This window comes from Ambystoma mexicanum, chromosome 10, assembly GCF_040938575.1.
Source record: "Ambystoma mexicanum isolate Mex_15411 chromosome 10, UKY_AmexF1_1, whole genome shotgun sequence".
Lineage (NCBI taxonomy): Eukaryota > Metazoa > Chordata > Amphibia > Caudata > Ambystomatidae > Ambystoma > Ambystoma mexicanum.
Window position 1 is genome coordinate 1,266,686,138 of NC_090932.1, and position 21,317 is coordinate 1,266,707,454.

A 21,317-nucleotide genomic window follows, 5' to 3' on the forward strand; every position below is an offset into this window, starting at 1 on the left:
GGAGGTGAAGTAAATGAATTGGGAAGCAGACGTAGGAATACTTTATGTTTTGCAAGCAATCAGTGTCTGCACAAGATTGTTGCTGGAGGACAACAAATATCCAAAGTTACAAGCAGAGAGTGGCTTCCTAATTGTCAAAGAACCTCACTTAGTGCGCAACAAATAAAATCTCCCAGTGGTTGAATTTAGAGGCACAATAAACAAATCTTATGGGAGGCAGCGTGGCCTGGCGTGCATGTGCGATAGAGCAGCTTGTCTGCCCGTATGGTCTGTTTTAATGGCAGAGAATGTGTCAACGTGAGGGCTTCCATTATAGAGGCCCTACCCTCTCCTGCACAAATGATAAGGTGAGATTGAGCACCGGGTCAGAGGAGGTGGAAGACCACGAGACCAGCAGGAGGCAGGAAGAAGTAGCGGAGTCTGGAGAAGGTGGGCTATTGGTTAGTGAATGCAAGTGGTACTGCAGTGTGAGTGTGTGATAGTGTGACAAGTGGTGACAGGTGAGCTACTGTAAAGAGTGACTGAAGTGGATTAAACTGTGTGAAGCAGTGTGACCAAGTTATCAGGTTGGTTGAGTTGGAGTAGTAGTGTGGAGGAGGAAGAAGTGTGGAGGAGGGAGAACTACAATGGAGGAGGTAGTAGTACTGTGGAGAAAGGAGTGCTAGTTTAAAGGAAGGGGTGGTAGAAAAGCGTAGGGTGGAGTGACGTCAAAAGATGCAGGCAAAGCCTATAAGTAGGTAGAGAAATCAGAGGGACAACAGAGTAGAGGGAGGAGAGAAGAGTGGAGGGTGGAGTTGGAATAGCGCAGCGAGTAAAGGGAAAGGAGCGAGTGAGCGTGGTAGGACTGAATCCAAAAGGGTTGTTTAGAAGGCGCAATTCCTTTTCCCTATCGAACACTAACAACTGCATAGAGTAGAGACTGTTAGCACATCCCAGTGGGGGCCTAGTTAGAAAAGGCACCTGGCCTTTAAGTCCTCATGACTGGGATAGGGTAGATTTAGACAGCAGGGGTGAATCTGGAAATATCTAGACACAACACTATTAACGTGGAAAAAGACTACATCAGAAGAGTGGTATGAAACTATTACATTGCTGAAGGCCTGCTAACAATTGGGTATAGCACACTACCGCCCCCATGGACTGGCCTACAAATAGAAGCCATACAACCAGGTTACACCAATATTCTATACTATCATGAAAGGTATTCCTGCAACAAGTAAATCTCTTGTAAAATAAAATCTGCAAATACAGCAAATTGGCGGGAGCACAGTCGCAGGTACAGCACCACCAAAATAAAAATCCAGTTGTGCCCACTCTGAGAAACCCGATGGTCTCTCACTTGGCTATTCCCCAGGGATCTATCATCCTGGCGTCCAGGACACGGCCATCGCTATTGGATACAGTTCCTGGGGGTGGACCAGTGCGGCAGGATCACATCGATGGAGGGTTGGAGGGGGGTGTCTTTGAGGAGTGGAAGTAGGACACCGAAGGGCGAGACGCAGTATCCCCCATCTTATGACAGCCTTTCCCCATCCTACCCCATAGGATATGTAGAAACTCTACCCCCCACCTTTTCTGACTCCAACACTTTCTCACACCGTGAAAGACAATGGACTAATACCAGAGGCGTTTACCTGACATGTCCCAACACAAGGGCCAGGCACGGTCAGGCAATTGCTGATAACTATGCACAAACCTGACTGTGCTTTCCCTTCCTCACAGGGATAAAAGGCGGAGCACAAAAGCATACTTTGAGCAAGGCCGAATGAACGAGGAAGCAGCCATTCCGGGACGGCAGTTCAAACGGAGGAGAAAGGCGGGGAGATCTGAAAGGACAACCAGAAGGGAATTACCCTTGCCCTTTTCAACTCAGACCCGGGAAGCCTCTGAGAAAGGATACGCAAGACTGGGAATCGCAGCTGGCGATTAATGTAATGGATGTCAGCGGTACATGGAACCCTCCCGCACTGATAGCCAGGGCGGTGTCATATATGCTGCAGAACAGGCAGGGGCAAGATGGGTTAAAGCCAGGCAGACTAAACACGCCTTGCAGGCATCCAACATCCACTGACCACACTCTTGCAATCAGGTGCATTTTACAGTTAGCCCCGGCTCCCTTTGGGGAATCTGATTGGCTCAGGCACACTTCCTATACACTCAAGATGGCCACTGGCAGACTTCCTGTGAATGCAGGGCACGTTCTAGCCTTTGGGCGTGGTTGGCTATATAAGCCACGCCCAAAGGTAGACCCACGCTTCGTGTTGCAACTGTGGCTCCGACCAACATGCTAACCGCAATGCTCGACTTGTTCCTTCCTCGGCTTCATCCGTGCCCACGTCCTGAATCTCAGCAACTGGAAGAGAAAGAAGGCATAAGAAAAGCAGTACCCGTAAGTGCCTTCGCTGCAATCCAACTTCTTCAGCAAACGCGCGTGCTGTTTAGCAACATCACCTACCCGAATCTTCTTGGAGATCTTAAAGTAGCGTTCAGAGTTCTTGCGCAAGTCTTCTTTGGTGGATCCCTCCGAGAATCACCTGTGAAGAAAGAAAACAGGATTAGAACTGGTAATCACTGTTGTCTACCGCGTGCAGAACTCGCCGCATAGCAAGGTCACCTAGTGACGCGCAGAACCAGAACCACCCCGCAAACGGGAACTAGAAACTCACATGCAAGTAATCCGAACCAGTGAAGCAACTGGAACTAGAACTTACCTGCAATCTGTAACTTGAACATACCTGCAAGTTATTTCGAACCAGTGAAGAAACTGGAACTAGAACTCATCATTGGGTGAAGGAACACAGTGAGTGGCAGAACAGAGACTTAACCAGGACCTAAGGAAGTTTCAAGGGTCTCAGAGATACAGTGCCCCGGCCTAGTTCAGGATGGAGAGCTCGCCCAATCTATTTTAAAGGTGAGCCTTACTCCTACACTTCCATCACAGTACACGCACGGGGTGGAGGGAGAAAGGGGGATTGGGGCCCATATTCAGGCAAACTAAGCAGCTCACATCTCTCTCAATAGATACCTGTAGTACCACTCCACTACTCCTGGGAAAGGGTCCGGAAGACTTCATCGCTCCCGCAGAGATCCAGGTGAGTGCGAGTGTGAGAGCCGGGGAGAAGCGGTTGCCATTGTGGTACTGTTCTTGACTCCAGCAGCAAAAGAAACTGCCAGCGAATTCAGCACAGCTGGTGAGTCGGAAGAAACTGATAGTGGACCAGACTGTCAGGCTCAAGGTTGCAGTGGCAACATTGTATGTGAGGATAGAGATAAGAGACAGAAGTCATCTGGGAATGAAATTGTTACCAGAAATAGAGTGGCCAGGTGTAATGAACTAAGATTACGGAAACTACAAGGACCAAGAGGCCCTAGTCGGTTTGAAGTGTCAAAGTGGTCATACAAGGGTCAAGCCAAACCCCTTGTACAGTCGAAAGTCTTTGACACATTGTGAAACTGTGCACAAAATTAAAGGAACTGTGAAAGTGGCGTTTGCGCCCGGAAGAAGGGGAGCGCCATGTGATTTTGTGAAACCAGCATCTGTCATAGAATACCCGAGTGACCCAGCAAGATGTAAATTGGCAAGTGGTTTGGGAAACGGTAAGGTGGAGCGAATAAGCTGCACAATTGTTTAAAAAGACATTAAGATCAATATGGAGAATTATGGGAGGAGGGGCATGGGTCTCCCACACGAAGGAGGAGGGGAGCAAGAGGGCAGGAGTGTCTGGGGTGGTTGTCAGGTTGGGCAGGGCGGGTGGGGGGCGGTCTCACCCAAAGTTGGAGATGCAGGGCGGGAGAGTGTGGGGGGTGTAGGTGACTCGGGAGGGGACTGTAGCGACTAGTGGAGCAATTCAGGCTTTACGGAATAAGGGAAAGGAGGCAGAAGGTAAAAGAAAAGAGGAGGGGGACCAGAACACCCATTGTTGGGAGTGGGGGGAGATACAGGGCAGACCCGGTAAGGGGAGAGTGGGTCGACTAAGAGGGGCGTACTGCACAACAGCCCAGTCTTCAGGTGGTTAACACATAATGTTAGGGGCCTGAACTCCTCTCTTAAACGTACGAAATTGGAGCTATTTACCAGGTCCCATAAGCCAGAGACCCACTTATTGCGGAAGGACCAGTATCGCTTGTGATTGAAGGGATTCTCTCAAATACTGTTTGCACCGGGCCACACAAAGAAAGGGGGGGGGGTAGCCCTGGCATTTGGGAGGGGGATAGACTTCAGAGTGAAGGACACACTCCGGGACAAAAGTGGGTGGGAGGTACATCATGGTAAGGGGAGTACATGGGCACGCCTTACACTATAGCCTCAGTGTACGGCCCGAACGTGGGCCAGGATCAGTTCATGCGCGAGACCCTTTGTACCCTGCAGGACTTTGCGAGGGGGCAGGCGATACTGATGGGGGATCTCAATTTGGCGTGGGATAGGAGGGGCGACCGTACGCAACATGAGGGGCGTGCAGTGGCCTCTGCCCACCTGAAGGAACGGTGGGAGGAAGCTGGATTGCGAGATGCTTGGAGGGCACAAAGGGGAGGAGAGGAGGGGTTCACATTCCTCTCTGACGTTCATAGAACCCAATCAAGAATCGACTATATCTGGGCGTCTGCAAGCCTGATCGGAGGGGTGGAATCAGTAGAGGTGGGTCCCATGGGGATAGCAGACCATAAGGTAGTGTAGATGAAGCTGCAGCTGGGGAGGCGAAGGTCGGGGGTGTGGAGCTGGAAATTCCCTGAGGCACTTCTGAGGGATTAGGTGATGCGGGAGGAGATAGGAAGTAAGATTCGGGACTTCTTTGAGCGGAACAACAGCATGGACACGAGCCTCGATATTAGGTGGGATGGTTTTAAAGCTACTCTGAAGGGGGGAGCTCATCGCTCTAAAGGTGGAGAGAAACAGACTGATGAGGGCTACAAGCACAGCTGGAAAGAGAGGTGGAGGCTGCCAGGATACGAGTGGGGGAGACCCCCACTAGGAAGGTATACAGGTGAGCAGAGGGCCAACTGGGGATCCTAAGGACCAAAAAGGCGGAGGAGGCTATGCTAAGGGTTAGGCAAAAATTCTATGCGAAGGCCAATAAGGCAGACTCACTTCTGGCTCGCCTTTTGAGGGCAAACAGTGAACCGAATGTTATTGTGGCCATGAGGGATAAGAGGGGTGAGAGACTCACTCGGACTGAAGGGATAAAGGGGAGGATGGCGGAATTCTACGAAGCTTTGTACTCTTCACAGAATCCATTGCCTGGGCCACAGAGGGAGTTCCTGTGGGCTCTTCCCCCTCCCACGGTTATCTAGGGAAGAAGGGAGGGAGCTAGGTCGAGCTATTACAGAGGACGAGGTAAGAGCAACCATAATGGCACTCCCCCGTGGCAAGGCCCCAGGTCCGGACGGCTATCCAACGTCCTTTTATAAAACCTACCCCCATCTGTTGGTTCCACATTTAACACAACTATTCAACTCGCTTGGGCCCAGAGGTAGCATTACCCCCCTCGATGGAAGAGGCTAAAATAACACTCATACATAAAGCGGACAAGGATCCCGAAGATTGCACATCGTATCGACCCATTGCCCTCAAACACGGAGGCAAGGGTTTGTGGTAGGGAGGCAGACAGCTGACAATATTATGCGGGTGGCCCACATGGTGGAGAAAACACGGAAGACAACCACGCCGGCGATTCTCCTAGCGCTAGACGCTGAAAAAGCATTTGATGGGTGGAGTGGTCGTTCTTGTTTCAAGTTATGGAAAAGATGGATCTAGGGTCAGAGTTATCAACATGGTCGTGGCAAATTACAAGAATCCCAGGTCACGTATCCTAGTGAATGGTGAGACATCACATACAATTATGCTCCAGCGGGGGACGAAACAGGGGGGCCCAATGCCCCCCTGCTCTACGCTATATACTTGGAGCCCCTTCTACTGGCCATAAGGGAGGCAGACAATATTCAGGGCATACCATTCGGGGGATATCAGCATAAAGTGGCGGCATTCGCGGATTATATGTTGCTCACGCTGACGCAGCCGAAGGAGTCCATCAAGGCGAGCATAGAAGTGCTGACCAAAGTCGGGGAGGTATCGGGTTTGCGAGTCAATTGGCAGAAGTCGGAACTGATCAACTTGTCACTCGAGGAGAATGAGGCAAAAAAAAAAAAAGGCGATCTCCCCGTTTAAATGGAGCCCGGGTGGTTTACAATACTTGGGGATTAGGATAACCCCTTCTCTGGCTGGTTGGTATGGAGCAAACTACTCCCCCCATGCTAATGGAAATTAAGAAAGACCTGGAGGAGGTGGAGTGCACTAGGATTTCCTGGCTAGGGAGGGGGGCGGCCCTTAAAATGGCGATTCTTCCCAGTGTACTCTATTTATTGTGGGCGATTCCGCTATCCATTCCAGCAAGCTTCTTTAAAGAATTGGACCGGGCGGCCAAAGAATTCATTTGGGAAGGCAAGAGGCCCCACTCGACCAGGCGACTACTCATGGCGTCCAAAGGGCGAGGTGGCCTGGCTTTTTTTTACGGACTTCAGGCGATATCATGAGGCTGCACTGCTCCAGGTGATTAGGGAATGGTTTGCGGATGACTACAAGAAGCACTGGGTAAAAATGGATAGAGCAGTAGCCCGACATCACCTGAGGGAGGTATAATGGCTCCCGCGAAGGTTGAGACCACTCCACATCTATCGGAGTGCTATAACAAAGGGAATGGTGGACACCTGGGATAGGGCAGTGGAGAGACGAGGGATTTCGTCCTTTCCATCCCCGTTTACACCCATCTTCAATAATGGGGATTTTACGCCAGGGTTGGAGAGGGGGGCGTTTCGGGCGTGGGAGGGGGGGGGTTGCAGGACGCTGAGGGATATGTTTCACAACCAAAAGGTGAAAACCTTTGAGGAATGTAATCAGGAATTCTGGGTGGGCGAGGGGGAAAGGCACAGATACTTCCAGATTAGACACTGGGTTATGTCGGCAGAGGTTAGGAAGGCGGCCACGTGCAACCTAACACAATTCGAACAGTTCCTCCCGACCCATGAGGGATCCAGAGGTCTAATCTCGGACCTATATAGCCCGAAGGTCACTTGGCCGTACATGAGGGGATGGGAGCAACAACCGGGGGCTAGAATGGAAAGGGACAACTGGGAGTGGTTATGGAGGACGATGCCAAAGGTGGCTAAAGCAGACAAACTGCAGGAAGCCTGGTACAAATATATCTATGGCTGGCACTATACCCCAGCCCACCTGCACACGATGTACCTGGCAACTTCAGGGGACTGCTGTAGGGGCTGTGGGGAAGTGGGTATGGCTACGCACATATGGTCAGGACCCCCGGGAGATCTTGCTGGGGAAACGGGCAACATGGGGTGGAGAGGAGAGGGAGTATTAAAACAAAAGTGGTATTTACTTTGGCAGCGATGGGCCCAAGCGCACAGAAATGGAAGAGCCCAACGATTTCTACGGAGCAAGTCTGGCTAAGGAAAATGTGGGACACTTTCGCTGGAATGGGCAACATACGCGGCTGATAATAAGTTGGGGAGCTTTTCAGCTGATTGGTGTGAGACGCTGGAATACCTGAAAGGGGAGTTTAGGGAACAATCGCGCCCCCAAAGACTAAAACTGCTGGACATTCATGGTTAAAGAGCTGGAAGGGGGCTAATAGGAAAGAAGGACCTACTGGTGCTACGACGGAAGTTGGGGGAGGTCTAGTTGATGTTTTTGATTTGTTTACATGCTGAAATTCATGAAAAGAAGAAGTTTTAAAAAAACAAAACAAAAATAAAAAGATTCTTGAATATTACAAGGGGATGATAGTCTAAATGGCAGTGTGAACCCGATGGAGGGGAAGCCAGGAGAAAGCTAAAGAAAGTGAATCCCACATTGTGTTAAAACCAAAGTGAACTGTTGTTTGAGCCAAATGTGAACCCGACTGAGGGATGCCTACAAATTGGGGTGGACAGTGATACACCCGCGAACTTTGTTTTGACAAGCGTGAACCCGATTGAGGGAGGTCCACAGTGAATAGAGGCTCACATTGAGAGAAGGATCGGAGCAGGGGCGAAGAGTAATCACCCACCCTGAAGATCAAGTGAAGAAACTTTTGTTTGTTGTGTACGGTACATCAGGCCCTCTGAGACAAGAGACTTTGCATCAAAGAGACGTGGGCACAGAAGGCCCAGATATCGAAGAAAAGAAGCAGTAAGCTTGTGCTGGAGAAGCCCAGGAGTGTGCTATGCTCAAGAGACCCGCGCTAAAAATGTGGGGGAAGAGAGATCCCGGCCATACCATCCGGACTTATTTTGTGAACACGCTTTCTTTTCTTATGAACATTATTCCACACTATTGTGTAGCATAGCGATAAGTATTGGCAATAGTTTCTTTTTAGTATAGGCCCTTTTTATTTGACTACTGTATTATGGTTTGATGTTCGTAGCTTGCTCCCATCTTAGATTTAGTTTTAGATTAGGCATTTATACCACCCATTTTTACAGTTTAATAAACACCCTTGAACTGTGATCACTTGTGTCTGTCTTACTTTGATACCATGCCTTCCTTACATCACCCAACTATGGGTGAGGTTTTAACTACTCAGGAGGATATAATCTGCATAGGAGACAATGGAAGAGACTGCAACATCTACCCCCGCTACAACCACCTCACCAATTATAATTGTGCCCAAAACAGGAATGAATAACCCATCCAATCCCATTGACCATTGTGATAAGTCAGACACAGGTGACTGACAAGAGGACATGTTTGAAAACAGTAGTTTATTAGTAAATTGAAAGAAAATCTACTCTAAATCCTTCTTCTATGAGGAGTTTGCTGTGCTAGAAAATAACAAAAAAAAGGTGCTCATCAGGACGTCTTTACAATATGTACTCCGTCCTCTGTCAAACCTAAACTAACCGGTCTCTGTCCTGCCATTAATAAAGGAAAACAGAAAGAAAGCCAAGTTCTCACTCAGCATACGGGTTACTTCTCCTTTTGGAGTATCAGTGGTGGCTGCTTATCTGATCCCCATCCTCAATGTTCATAGTTTCTTCAACTCCAGGCTTTGTAGATTTGCCATAAAAGAAAATCCAGAAAATGTCTTTTTGTTCGAATACCACAATGTCCTCATCAAGTTAATCCAAAAATGGTTGCTTATTTATTCATATGCGTTAAAATTGAATCAACAATTTTTTTGCAAAACAGCATTTCCATAAACAGATATGAGTGTTTGAATATATAATACAAAAACAAAACAAAAAAAAAAACAAAAAAAAAAAAAAGAACAATCGTAAAAGAAAAAAAGGAGAAAAATAAATCCAATCAAGAAAGTTTTACACTTCCAATCTCTGGAAGGACTTCAATAAAAAACTTGACTACTGCAATGACATGCTCAATTCTTTATCCTGTCATTAGAGACTTCCACCAACCATCAGAATCAAAGATTTCAAAGTCCGAAAAAAGCACTCTAAAATGTTTAGTGCGTTCAGCTCTCAGGGCTGGGCACACTGTCATTATGTGGAACAGAGATTCGATTTTAGTTTTGTCGTTACAGTGCCGACTGTTTCTCCAGCAATTGGTCCCAGAGTTGCACAAATCTCATTGGTCGGGTGCAAGTTCAAGCGGGCCCTCAAAAATAGGTCTCTGATTGACCCTTTTGTCAAGAAATTGCTTCAAATATTCACGCAGTGACTTAAGTTTCAAGCATTCTGAAGGAAGATGGGCTACCAAGTGGTAATTACTAACCACCTCTTGCGTGGAGATCCAATCGCAATCCTGAAGTTTTCTTTTAACCTGTGATGGGTTAGACATTAGTTGTTCAAGAGAGTTACTAATCACTTCTATGAGGTTTGTCATAGAGAGACGCCATCCGTTCAGAGATGGGTTAGAGTTAGACCACATTTCTCTATGGATCATCTCCAGAATTACAGGACGTGAAGGATTGTAGCATTTCACGAACAAGGCAACCCTGTTCCAATTTACCATGCACTTCAAGGAGTTAAAGCCCAGTTCTCTCCGAAGAATGGCAATCTGTGTAAACAAAGGGACCCAAGGACTTTTTTCCCCAAAGATGCCCTTGAGGCGATTCCAAAAAGGGTCTGGGATTTTAAACATGGTCTCCATCCCATAAATCACTGCGGGGTCCACGTTAGCTCTGTAAAATCTTACAACTGGTAAAATAGAAAAACGACAAAACCTTCTGTTCAGCACACAAGCTTGGCTGGTAGATGTTTTAATTTTTTCTAGAAGGCGACTTGTCATAGGAGCTTTGGGTTTAGAGTTACTCAGCCAGACACCCAGGTATTTAAATGATAGTACCTGTTCAATCTCCTCTCCATCTAGGTACAGCGAGTAATGATTTTTCCCCTGAGTGCGGTTGCCGAAAAACAGGGTTTTAGTTTTCCCCTTGTTGATTTCAAGGTCGTTTTCTTAAATGTAATGTTGTAGTGTGTCCATTTGCCTTTGAAAGCCAACAGGGGTCTGGTCAATTAATACAACCTACAAAGGCTTCAGGCATGTCCTCCACGAAGAAATTAAAAAGAGCTGGGGTCATTGGACACTGCTGCTTGACTCCTCTTCCAGTTGTTATTTCATTGGAAAGGGTCCCTGCCTTGTTCAATCTGACCCTAAAAGAGGTGTCAGAATGCATTGCCATGATGGGATTAAGTATTATTTTAGGGCACTCTCTCCTTGTTAATTTCAACCAATCTATTGATTTGGTCAAACGCTTGGACCAAGTCCACAAAAACCATATATGTTACCCTTAAGTATTTGTAGTAAAAGGATATTCACTGCGGTGCCCAAACCCTTAATAAAGCCGTTCTGAAATGGGTCATAACATCTGGTTTCCTCACACCATGATTGAAAGTGATCAAGGATAATAGAGCTGTAAAGTTTGTTTATCCTTCTCTGGGATGCATTCTTGTAACGCAAGTCGGTAGATATTCACAAGGGAACCAACAAAGTTCACTCTCTGCGCCTCTGAGATTGTTCTAACTTGTAGCCTCAGATGTTATTTGTACCGAAGACATTCAGTGAGGAACAATACAGCATTTTTGTGCATCTCTGAAAACAGACATTTGTGAGATGTCTGTAAAATGTAAAAGGTGAGCTGCATGAATGGACACAAATAAATATGATAAAAAGGCTCTGAAAATGAGTTTGCAGTGCAAGTCTCTGTGGAACTGGGTGCAGTCTGTGTTGCCCGAAGCAGTGTCCAGTACCATGCTTGCCCCCATTATTTGCTGTGTTCGGAGACGTTCAGAGGTTTCATCAATCAAAAAGTTCACAATGTTAAAAATTGCCAACTTCAGGTGGACAAGATGGGCCTTGCCTGTCACTGATATTAGCGGTTTTCAATATATCATTTAATATCACTTTTGGAGGAGGGCAGGGCCAGTAATGGCACTCTGTAGCATTCCAGCCCAAGCGCCCACAAAAGCGGTATTTATCGCTATTAGCACCTCAAGCTCCCATCTGGGGTTCTGGTCAGCCCTCCAGATAAGGTGTGCATCAGGCTTTTTTATGCACAGAAATCTTGTCAATACAGCCTTTTTAAATTATTCCTTGTGTACTACTTACACAGGCTATTTATGGCAGCACACCCATAAATCATGGAGCTCACTGACGACAGCCTGGCTAGCAGCAGTTTGCAAATCCACTCTTTAATTTAGCAATCCAAAGAAGCAACTGGGTCGAGTCATGGTCTGTTTAATTTCTTTAACACTCTCCTCTGTTAATAATTCTATCAAGATAATACTTTGTGTAATGTAAAAGGCAATTTGTGTTTTTTTCACTTTGTTCAATTGCTTGCATTTTGTAGGTTAAAGTGTTATTAAAGCATCTTGAATCATGAACATGCTTTTCACTTTGCTTTAGGACACATGTAGTATTATGTAAAAATGAAAATTGTCTTAAACAAGGGCTGCATTTCTATTTCATTTTCCTCAGTCTTAATCCACTTTAATAGAGGCAACGCAGAATGGGCTTTTCACACTTTGCTTTCTTTTCATCACAGAAGCACATATATTGCTTTTAATGGCTTGTGCTTCCTGATCTCTTGAAGTTTTAAGAATCTCCCAGCAAGCAGTTGTTTGGCTTCTGTGAGAAGGAAAACCTTTTGGGTTTTCTATATGAAGATGTGTTTTTTTTGTCTTAAGATTGCATGTGTTTGCGTACATGAAAGGACACTAGACATAGTTTGTTTTCTTAGAGAGCAACAAATAGCTATGCATGTGGTCTGAACTTTAACTCCCTTTTAGACCACCCACCGCAAGCAGGTTTCATGGATACAGTTAGAAGCAGTGCTGTATATATTTTCAGTGGCACAGATTGTAGCAGTACCTCTCAACAGGACTGCTAAGGCTATACGCATGTCAAGGCACAATGCCAAATATTCACAGCAGGGCCGATTGTATCATGCCCGCATTTCTTAGCAGGACTGCTATGTTTTGCGACAGTACATGAATTTCTTAAAAGAGCTGCTGTAATGACAAAGCACGAACATGTGTTGGCATTTTCTGCAGCAAGCTAAAGTACTGAGCAAGAACAGTGTCTGAGCTTTTTCCACATACCTCCTGAGCTGGTGTGATGCACACTGGCAGACAGTGTGCGAAGATAGCATTGCTGTCGTATACTTCAAATCCCTCCTAATCAGTCTTGCCTTTTTCAAAACTTCTGCTTCTCCCATGTTCGATTACGGAGTCCCGCTGCCACAAATCTAGCACATTTCAAAGCCTCATTATGAATCTCCTGACTCATGTAGGATAGTTCACAGACTTGGAGCTTTTGACAAGCCATTTAGGTCAGGCACTCACATGGAACTGCCAGTGCCCTCACCCTATGCGCCTTCAGGGTCAACAGCATGTTGGAAAAGACAGCTCAGTGGGTCAATAACCCTGCTGCAGAGATTATTGTGCAACTTGTTAGTTCAAATCCTTGTTGATATGCGAGTTAATGAGTCTGGATCAGAGGTGTGTGCTTAAGATGCAGGTACAGTTCAATTGTAACAGAATTGACTTACCTTTTGACTTATCAAAAGGATTACTAAATGTTCAGTGATTCAGAAGACACAAATGTCCTTGGGAATGCTCTACGTGTAATGGCTCAGAACACACAAATCATCAGGGTTGCTATAGCTGTGATTGCTCGGAACACTCTTCAGGGCTGCTATGCTTGTAATGGCTCAGAACAGACTCATCTGTTACGCTCACCTGATATCCCCGGGGGCGTCTGGAAGGCTCTGAGATCTGGAACCCTGGATGCGTAGTTGCCCAGTGCGGAATAATGAGTCTGCAATTACAGAAGGGAGACTTTGTGATAACTGTCTCTAATGGGTGAATCTCCCACCTCCCTCTGACCAATTCCCTTCCACTGGGTTCTTTTCTCACCTTAGTTAGCAGGGGCGCTTGACGTTTGTTGGCGAGCTGCCCGAGTTGCTTCACTGGTGCAGTACGCCTTCCTTGGGCCCAGGCCTGCTGTGACCCCAAATCTGCTGGTATGCAGATAGGTTTGTTAATTGTAAGTCTTTGTTCTGTTTATGGTGGGAATTTGTTAATGTCTTTATCTCCTTCTTTTCGGATGCAAAGGTCTTGATGCTGGCGTGCCGGATGGAGAGGCACGTTTCTAGGTAAGAGAAAGCGCGAAGCGCAGAGCCTTTATTGTCTTTTGAAGCTAACCAGTGTTTTCTTCTTCTTCTCCTCACAGGCTGCTGTGGTGCTGCGAGTGGATCAGAGCGTGATAAAACAGGCCCCCGGAACGTTAAGGTAGTACAGCGCTGTAGAATTCAGGTAAAACTGATGGAATTCGATGTTTTGGAAGCGCGCGTTCTAATATTGTTTTTCCCTTTCTCGTTATTGCAGGTAGCAATGATCAAACAGCAGCTGTGGTAGCGGTTCGCCGGAGGTCCTTAAGCTAGTACTCACAGGTGAGTGATGTTTCTTCTTCTATCTGTTTCCACAGATTGCAGCCCAGTTGAGATGCTGAGTGCTGGATGGTGTTTTCTCAGGTAAAACAGAATAATCTTGTTCTTGTAGGATTACAGGAAGATGCTGAAGACCAGGAGCTTGACACAGTGAGCGTCACGCTGCTGGTTGCAGAAGAACACGAAGCATGTTCTGTAGTCAGGGTGTGGTTTATATAGCCCAGGTAAAGTAGTACCAGGGAAAGTAGTTCCAGGCCTGCCACACCCAAACCACTAGACCGCATGGCTTGGTTCTTAGACTTTGTTGGTGCTTCCATGTTGAATTTAAAGGCCCATGTGCATGAATGGGACCTAGTTTGAACAGCCCTTCCTTTCTACATATGAGCCTGGTGCCAAAGGCGCCAGGACTGGCTCCAGGAGCCCTTTTGCATTGGTTCTAAGGCCCTCAGGGTTCTGGTGGGAGCCTGCTTGTGGCACAACGTGTGCCCCCTCACAGTGGTCATGACACATCTCAGTTGGGCTACTATACTTGTAATGGCTCAGAACACACACAGCTCATATGGGCTCTTATATATACGTGTAATGGCATACAGTGTTGGTAAAGCATCCGCATTCAAGCAAGTGCTGCATCTGGTCAGACAAACCTCTAACTCTTATAATTCCCAGCCTAATGGCCAAAGGAAGGGTTGCACACATCTACAAAGGAACACCCAATAGTAAAACTGCACTTGATTTTCCAATAGAAAAGACATTTTCAGCTTTTTGGACATTTATTGGTGCCATGTTAAAAGACAAACAGAAAAACTGGAGAGGAAGAGCAACTCTGAACCTAAGCAATACAGGAGAACAGAAAGGTGTGTGGGGCAGGGGTTGAAGGGACAGAGAACATACTAGACCATCCAAAACAGGGATTTGAGCAACAAGAACAGAGAGCTATGAGCTATAGGATAGGGCAACAAAGAAAGTGAGAAGGGAAACCAACTTAATAATAAGACAAACACACAATAGGCGTGAGGGATAGAAGCTGGGCGAAAGAGACATTTAGAGACAGTATAATAAAACACAGATCAACAGCAGGTGGGGAGAGATGGAAACAGAAAAGCAAGACTAGGGAAGGGCAGGCAATAACATAAGAGACAGTGCAAGAAGGATAATCAAAAGGAGTAGCAACCACAAAGAGTACATGAAAAAACAGATATAGCCAGAGTAATGTCATGAGAGAGGAAGATGAGTTATGTCAATCGATACAGCGAGATAAAGGAGGGAAACAGCAACAATAGAATGCTGAGATGAGAGATGAAGAGTGACAGAGAAACAGACTAAAAAACGTGGCATTGCAACAGTTAAAGGTTAGAGGCAGTGTCACAAAGTGAGAGACAAGGGAAACAGAGTAGAAAAGAGAAGGATAGATGGAGTGGCTGTCAAGCAGGTAGTGCCAGGCAGCAACGGTAGGCCCGAGAGGCAGAGAAGTGATGCTAGTAGAGTGAGGGACTTGATTTATGAATCTTCTGATGTATCTTGCTGGCATCTGTAGTAGCTCTTAACAGAGTTTGTACCCAAGTATTATGAAAATGAAGCTGGGTAGTATGCATCTACATGGTTCTTGTGTGGGGAAAATGTTTTCAACAGGTGTAATACATTATTTAGTACCACTTTGAAATGCAGCTGTTTTGTCACTAATGTTTTTGAACACATTGTTAATTTTACGCACACATTGGATAGTTGTCAGGCACTTTTTACTCTTGCGAAGGAGGAAATTCATTTTTACATAAAATTGGATTTAGTCTCCAATTCTAAAAATTGGGAGTAAAATACTCTCACTTCAAAATCCTATCTGGAGCACTGGCTGGTTACAGGTTTTAAAGTTTATCATGCAGGCTTCTGACAGCTGTCATTCAGGCGGCCGACGGTACTGTGCCCAGATTTTGACAGATTCCGCAGGCAGGCAACTTTTGCTTTGGATGCTTCTTTGATACTTTCAGGACATTGTAAGTTCACAATGATTTCTTATACTCAGTGAATTGTAGCACCCAGCAAGAATTCTGGATGTTTGAGGGCGTTTTGTACCGACATTCTGCAGTTTCAGCACCAAAGAAAAAGGATTTAAAGCAAGATTTTGGGTTTTCCTTTAGCAGAGCACTGCTTTTCCCTTCGGTGCTCCATTCTAACTTGTTGTGGAGCCCAGTGACATATTTCAGGAGTGAGATCTCTGTCCCACCACTGACAACATGCGTGGTAGATTGGGCAGCCATCTATTTGTGCTTTGCAGAGCGCGATTTTCAGAGGTTTTGGCACGCACAAGGGTTTTGCAGCCATTTTGATGGCACCATCAGAACACAGTTATGCCGCATGGCAGAGCAACAAGTGGGTTAAGACATCCCACACAACTGAGGTGGCAAGTGACTTTTTGAGGACGGATTAGCTGCTTGCAGTTAGAGGGTTTGCCCTCCTAAGTGATATTTTTTCGGGTTAAGCACAGCGCATTGCAAAATGCAGGTTTAGAATTGTTCCAAGTAGGCCACTAAGGGAATAACGGTCTTTTTGTGATGTTTGCACGTAATTCTAGCAGAAATATTTAATACCAGCACTAGGTCAAAAATATCCTACCCCCTTTTTTAGGTATCCCGTTTTGACATTGGTCTGGTGTTTTGTGGACAGTATCTTTGCAGATTGTTATGAAATCAAAGGTGTGCCAGACATCAAATGAACCCCGATTTACACCTGTGGTTCAAATTGTCATCTCAAAATATTACATGATTTACTTATAACGTGTGCAATGGCAGTCATGCCCTAGCCCTTCCATGCACCAGAGAACCTTAAGCATTTTTTATCTTCATGGAATTCCTCTGAAAATTATCTGTGATCACGAGTCAAAATGAGATTTGTTCTTATTCATGTTATGAAGTGTAGAATAGTTGGCAGGGAGTATCGTAAAAGGAGTCTGTTTTAGTTGGATTACTGAAAAGGCTAGAGTCTATTCAATTGCTCACGTGAACCTGCATCAGCAGGTTATGCCACTCTTATTAGGTCTGCGTTTTTTCCAGAACCCTTCTTTTAAGGTTGGGCTTTTAAATAGGACCATTCCATTGTATTTGCACACAACCACAAGCGAGCCTTACTTGGACACAACAATTATGGCATGTAGCTTAGTTTTGGCAGGAGGAGCTGCATGCTTTCATGGTTTACTTTTTTGCTCATGTTTTGGTGGTAAATCCAGGACTCGTGACATTTAGTCCCCCATGCTACCCGAGCCAAGAAAAATATTTTGCCTTCCTATAAAAGCTGGAGCTATTAGCATTTCAGGCCTTTAGTGGAATCTAAATCCGATTCTAGCTGAGTGTGGGGGGAGTGGTGTCACTGTAGGGCCTTTGACATTGTCATGGGGTTTTTCCACCAATTTTGGAGTGTTACTGGACATTATTTGAGAATCTTAAACAACACTCCAATTCACTGTCAAATGGCCCTTATGAATTGAAAATCAAAAAAGGACCAAGGAACAACTTTCTCAGCACTAAGTGTCCCCTTGCGGATAGCTGCTACACTTAAGAATGTCCCATGAAAGAAATACTCCTTTAATTCGTCAGACTTAAAATGCAAGTGTTGATGGAGACAGAAGAAGTGACCCAATGCATTTTAGATCTTTGTGGTCCATCACCAGGGAAATCATCTGTGGAAAACATAACCTTCCTGTCGGTGACCCCATATTTGGAGTTCATAAATCAACAATAGTGTACGAACAGAACACCCATCTTCCAGTTGTGAGTAAAATCCTCCAAACAAATCTGAAAAAAATATGTAAAGATACCCACCCTCCTCTACATATTTAAATTCAGTTACAATAAAAAAAAAACACCCTCAACGTCCTCAAAGAAGCTTCCTGTACCATGCTCACACTTCGACGATATGTTTGTAAAAAGAACGAAAAAAAAACACTAATTACTTAATTGCCCTAGGACAAAGTCCTATATTTCCTAAAATGGTATTAAATATCACCAAGAGAACGTTCGAAATGCATGTGAGAATGTGCTCTGCTGTCCTAGTGTGCCAGCAGGTTATCAGGAAGTAGGCACAACAAAATCTGCATTCGGCTGTCAGCCAAGGAGCGTGTGGCGCTCCATTTTGAAACCCAAATTCAGCAGAAAAAATAAAAACATTGTTTTTAGCTCATGACATTGATCGAAAAAAACATACATATAGCATACTCCAAAGAACATCACAAGACTGTTACTCATATGTTATGTTACTTTGCATTTATATAGCGCCTTATGTACCATTGGTATGTACCATTGGTATGATCTCAAGGCGCTGGTAGGTTGAACGCCCTCGGGAATACTTCAATACAGGAGCTATAAAATAATTATTGCTAACCAATTCCATGTTAAAAAAATCAGTCCCTCTCAGTACCCATTAAGCAAAAAGAACGCATACATGTTTGCAGAAGATCATCAGTTGTGACTAATACCATCTACTCCAATAATCAGTTCCAAAAACCCACCCATCATATATATTGGACACCCACAGAGGAGGATCACAAACACATGGCATCCTTCCCAAACAAACATCTCGTAGGCATCCAAGATTGTACATGACATCACGAGAGCTAACATGACCCTACCCTTAATCACACTCCATTTGGATGGATGTGACCCACGGAGCACACCTTACCACAAACAACTTCCAACAGTGACCTCAGCCATCACATCACACACTAGAGATATGCCACAACAAAGAGTACAACTCTTTACAAAAAGCATGCAATGTCATATTCCTCCTTCCTGGGGCTAATGCAGCCATCCACAGGGCTTCCTTCTGAATCAGAATACTCTCCGGGTTAACATAGTGCAGACTAATTGTAGCAACGTCCACAATTTGAAAGTGCATTAGTGTAACATTATGTTTTTTGTAATTGAAATGTCTGGCCACTGGTGTCCTATTATTATTGGTTCTTACATTCGAGTGATGTTCCTTCCATCTGACTTTTGCTTTTCTGGATGCTTGTCCGTAACAGATACCACAAGGACATCCCTTGAAATAAATTGTACTCATCTTGTCACATGTGGCAAAAAGTTTAAGTTTTTCTTTTTTAACCAGTCCTTGGATGGAACACCACATTACACCTGTTTCCACTAATGCAGTTACTCAAGCCTCACAAATTCTTAAAAATCCCACTAGAACTGCAGGGGGATATCCTTAGTTTACACACTCGACCGAAAAGAAATGCACTCGCTCCATAATGAAAGGTGACAGAATATTGGCCAGTTCCATCTGTAAAAAGGTGCATATCACCATAAGCACACTTCATATCTGGTGCAATGCTGCCACACAAAAGGCCAACCATGCACATTAAACTTATTTGCCATTTACTGCAAGGAGTTTGTTTGCAGTAAACGTCAAATAAAAGTTTCAGACATCCCCATACTCGCTAGTAAGGTCCAAGTACCATGGAAATGGTTCTCGCCCTTAATAAAATCGACTCACCAATGCAAGTAGGCTAGTAGATTTTGCAAACCCCGAGTTACTACAGTAGAGAAAAGGGAAATGGGTTTGTTTTCTTAGGTTCATCTTGTTTTGTTCTCTTTACATAGTTTGTAGATCTCGGAGGTTACTCCTTCCCCTCCTATTTGCAAAAAACAGATAATCCTGAAAGATTTGCCTATTTCCTGTCATGCTTAAAAATGTTCCAATGTCTCATGACATATTTCTTAATCTTCTTAATTTGAGCTGAATATTTATCACATAGAATTACATAATTTAGCAATGAGATAACAGCAGTCAGGGTAAAATTGCTTGTTAATGAGCTTGGAATTATGTGTGGTGTGGCGTGCTGTGGGACTAGTATATTGAGGTTCTCCCCGTAGCCTCGTATGTAGTATAAAATTAACCGATTGTACTAGTTGGTCGCACTTTCCACTAGGATTAACATCATATACGAGGATAATCAACTGATAATCTCTGCAATGTTCAATTTTCGATCTGATCTCAGCCAATCTGATCTCAGCCAACGTGTGTTTCGACACAAGGTCTTTTACAAGGCTGAAATTAGAACAATAGAATATCAATTGTACCAGTGTATGTTAACATTTATATACATGAAAATTATAGATACCTACCATGGTCCTGGTTTGTTGGACAATAAAAAGGAAAAAACAAACAAAATAAATGTGAAAAACTATTATATTTCTGTATTAGAAACAGTAGCTAGTTACCATGCTCGATGCAGATAATTACTTGTGCCCACCTAGTCTAATACTATAAGCAAGAAGTGGCAAATATTTATTAATTTTTCTGATATGGATTAGGTGAAGCACCCAAAATCCCTTAATATTAGTATACCACATATCAGTTTGACGATTGGTTAATATATCACCCATGCTTTGTGCCAAAGCACTGTTGGAGAGTGATATTGTTAATAATAGAGTATGTTGATGTGTGTGGAACATTCCATACATTCCAGCATCCTAAATCCATGCGACTTGCTACAGAACACCAAATAAAAAGAAAATTAACAATGACTATGACTTGTAAAGCACAGTTTTGTTTCCCGAATCAAGGTCTGCACTCAATTACTAACCTAATAATCAGGTGCAAATTTGGACTCGTCACTAGAGATTGGCTAGCGATAATTATCTGTAGCTAGTAGCTTGCTACTTGAATGGTTTACCCCTGTAATAATAATTTTAAAATAGTGACCGTATCTACAACCCCAGCACTAAACAAAATTATATAGCCCCCACACTAGCCCAAATCCTTGCTCCAATGTGAACCTTGGCCTTACCCCAAAACCAACACTTACACTATCCCTTGTCCCGCTATCCACGAGGTTTCTCCCAACCCCATCCTACCCAAACATTAGTAGTCCACTCCAACTTCACTATGCATTTATTTAACTCAAACACTTACTCTTTTACCTGACCCTTACTCTCTCCTTCCCAAACCACCCAACATCTCCAGCCCTCCACAACCATCCTGACACTAACCCTTACCCTAATTATAACAAAAGTATTCAATCCTAATTCCTAGTTTTACACTAACGCCCAGCCTAAACCTAAGCTAGACAATCACAAGCCCACCACACCCTCTTTAATTCGAATACGTGCTCTAACAACACTGCATTTCCGGCTACTTTTCTGCAGCATTTTTTGGGACTACTTTTTGCTTGCCAACTGTTTCACTGCAAAGGTATTCTCACAACGATTTTTACTGGATACCCTCCTTACTAACTGTCATATTCTACCTATTTTTGTGTAAATTATTATTGATGTTTGCACACTGTTTTTTTTTTTACATTAGGCACTATATATTTCTTACAACACATTCCAAGCCATCAATTTACAATAAGTTCATCACAGATGTTTGTTACTATATCAGTAATAAGAAACACTGCAACCTAATGATATTTGCTTGTATATAGTCGCACATATA

At 44.6% G+C, this 21,317-nt stretch overlaps 1 protein-coding gene across 1 annotated transcript in view; it reads right to left on the reverse strand.

Annotated features, from left to right (window-relative positions):
- TPCN1 (two pore segment channel 1) overlaps nt 1–21,317 on the reverse strand; it is a 767,000-nt gene that overhangs the window by 744,084 nt on the left and 1,599 nt on the right. The window lies entirely within an intron of this gene.